The 3,288-nt window shown below is 44.7% G+C and overlaps 1 pseudogene; it reads left to right on the forward strand.

The window, feature by feature from the left end:
* LOC105806942 overlaps nt 1–2,601 on the forward strand; it is a 105,817-nt pseudogene extending 103,216 nt beyond the window's left edge.
* Nucleotides 2,602–3,288: the final 687 nt, after the last annotated feature.

Below are 3,288 nucleotides of genomic sequence, written 5' to 3' on the forward strand. Positions count from 1 at the left end.
GCTGCTATTCAATTTTAAATTGTTTTCTGTGCAGTACTGTGTTCTGATATAGTCCCCTATATTAGTCTGCTAGGGCTGCCATAACGAATGACCACAGACTGGCTGGCTTAAACAACGGAATTTTGTTTTCTCACAGATCTGGAGGCAAGAAGCCCAAGATCAAGGTGTCAGCAGGGCTGCGGTCTTCTGGGGCCTCTCTCTTTCGCTTATAGAGAGCTGTCTTTTCCCTGTGTCTTCACATGGTCTTTTTTCTGTGTGTGTCTGTGTCCCAATCTCTTCTTCTTATAAGGACACAAGTCATTTGGATTAGGGCCCACCCCAATGACCTCATTTAACTTTAATTGCCTCCTTAAAGACCCTATTCCAAATACAGTCACAGTCTGGGGTACTAATGGTGAGGACTTCAACATAGGAATTTGGAGTGGGGGCAAGACATAATTCAGCCTCTAGCACCACCACCCCACAAACACATACACACTCTTCACCTCCAGACTTTCAGAAAAAGTCTGGTAGACACGTTCTCTTGGGTAAGAGAAAATTGGTAGAAAATTACAGGCAAAGTTGTCCTCCATATATGGAGTTAATGAAAAAAATAGAAGGGAAAGCATGGGCCAGGAGGTGAGATGCACGACAGAGAATAAGATTTTTAAGCAGGAGCAAGAATCCAAAGAAAGATGAACCAGGAACAATTTAACTCTCCCCACACCATGGAGATACTAGGATTCCCAACTACACGTGGGATGGGCCTGGAGTGTATTTTGTTCTGTCTGCTTGTGAGTATTAACGGAATGACAACTCCTAGGGGCCAGACATCTTTGAGTGACACGGTGGTGAATGGGATGGCAGTTTTTCAGTGAATTACCATTAAATCCAAGCCCGCTTATGTAACCAGATGTCATGCAACCCCTTGTGGCGGAAATGTGATCCAGATATTCATCTCTTGCTTCCAGCCCTGTTTACCATCCCTCAGCATTAAACCAGAACTAGAAAGGGTGTCAATGGTAGAGGTGAGAAGAACAGTGGGCATCTCCTTGGATCCAAGGAGGCACAGTGATTCAAAATCAAACGTGCAGCTGGCCAGGGGAGAAATCCAAGTGACTCACAAAAGCTCTTTGGCTCAGTCCTGTGTCGTGGAATTCCAACACAGGAATAACATTATTAAATCTCCTGGCAATTCACAACCAATATTTTCAATTAAAAATCATTGTGTTCTCCTAGCCCTAAATAAGGTAATTGAATAAGTTATGCTAATTAAGGGATCTCCTTCACACTTAACAAAATTATCCTAAGCCATTGTGAAAGGTCATTTCTGCTGACAGTGCAGAAGGAAAAAATTTTCCTTTGGTTCTATTTCTGGGTGAACGACATGCTTTGGGGCTGACTGACAGGACCCTGTGCCAGCGCTGGGGCTACGTGGCAGCTGGTCAGTCCAGCCGGGCAGCACACATACACCGAGTCCTGTAGCATCAGTCTCAGCTGGTCACTGACAAGGCAACCATGTCAAAGACCTATTTGGCAATTTTGTCACACTAAAATTTGATTGTGTGTGTGTACGTGAGTCTATGTGTGTTTGACGATATAAATCAATAGAGTTCATTGGCAATTGTTTTTCAGACAGACAATAAGTGGCACAAATGCTCAAATAAATTTTCTCATCTCTTTGAAATCATGTGGAGCAAATAGGTGCAAAAAAGAAAAAGGAAGGACAGTCAGAAAAAGAGGAAAGGCAAATGAGATATTTTACAGTATATTATGGGATGAGGTTGGCACTGTAATTTTTGCAAAAATACTCACACACACACACACACACACATTGGGGCCACTGGGGATAAAGAGAAGGAATTTAAACTCCAGTGCAACCAATGCAAATTTAAGGCATTCAGTACGTAGTATTCACTCCCAAAAGTTACAGTCTGGCCAGGAGGACAAGAATTATTCAGGCATAAGAATAGAAAGCAAAAATAAGAGGAGAGAATTAGAAGAAAGAAACAAATAGTCTCTCTAAGGGGCAATATGCAGGACCCTTTAAGAAAATATTAAAGGGGGCCCAGAGCAGGCGCTGCAGCAGCAACCAAGTCAGTGATCGGGTGTTTAGGTGTTGGGGAAGCTATTCAGGTGAGAAGAGTTAAAACCAGCAAGGGTGGCCCAACCCCCAAGAGGCCACCCACCAGCAGCCGTACACAGAGGAGATGCTCAGCAAGAAGTCAGAGTTCCTGGAGAAGATCCAGCAAGAGCTGAAGGTGGCAGAGAAGCACAGCACCAACAACAGGCGCACAGCCCCCCAAGCACTAAGGTGCAAGCAGGGGCGTGAAGAGCAGCTGACACGGATCAACAGCACATTATCAACCACCCGTTTCCAGCGGGAGGCCCTGGACAATGCCAGCACCGACACTAACACCAGGGGAGTCAAGGACATGGGCTATGCCGCCAAGAGCGTGAAGGCTGCCTGCGACAACATGGACATTGATCATCGCGGAGTCAATGTAGGACATTGCTGACCAGCAAGAACTTACAGAGGAGACTCTAACAGCCATTTCAAAGCCTGTAGAGTTTGGAGAAGAGTTTGACAAGGATGAGCTCATAGCAAAATTAGAAGAATGAATCTCACTCCAAAGCAAAAGGGCTGCCTCACTGCTTACTCTGCATAGCTGATCTGCACGGGCAGGGGAACAAACAGAGGGAGGAGAGCAGCAGATGCCTGCTGTTTCTGATGTTGAATTTCTGTAAAATGAGCTCTTTTGCAAATCCAACATTGAGCTTCTGGACTACACTAACTCCACTGCTGAATCCTCAATGGAAAGGGTCGCCTGTTTGCAGTTAAAATGATCTGAAAATACAGCCTCTGTCCTTTTAAGTCAGTAGATTTATCACACATCTCTTGTATGGTACTTGTATGATACTGGAAGAAAAGTTTTTTAAAAGCCATAGGCTTTCCTTGTCCTTAGCGGCAATAATGCATCTGATTTGGGTTTCTACAAGAGCTATATTTCTGCATTTACTTCTCTGGCCCACTCCTCACTTCCATTTTCCTGGTCTTTTGGAGTTTGTGGTCTTTTGGAGTTCAAACTCTGGTTTGAAATGGATGGTGTTACATGTACTCACCATGAAATTGGTATTAATGGAGCAACACTTATGTGCACATATGGTAGTAACACTCATCAGGGGTTGGGCTGGTGGGAGTGGGGAGGAGGGGATGGGTATATTCACACCTAATGGGTGGAGTGTGCACCGTCTGGGGGATGGGTACACTTGTTGCTCTGACTCAGGTGGTGCAAAGGCAATTATATG

Source organism: Propithecus coquereli, unplaced genomic scaffold (genome assembly GCF_000956105.1).
Source record: "Propithecus coquereli isolate 6110/MARCELLA unplaced genomic scaffold, Pcoq_1.0 Scaffold15, whole genome shotgun sequence".
Taxonomy (NCBI): Eukaryota; Metazoa; Chordata; class Mammalia; order Primates; family Indriidae; genus Propithecus; species Propithecus coquereli.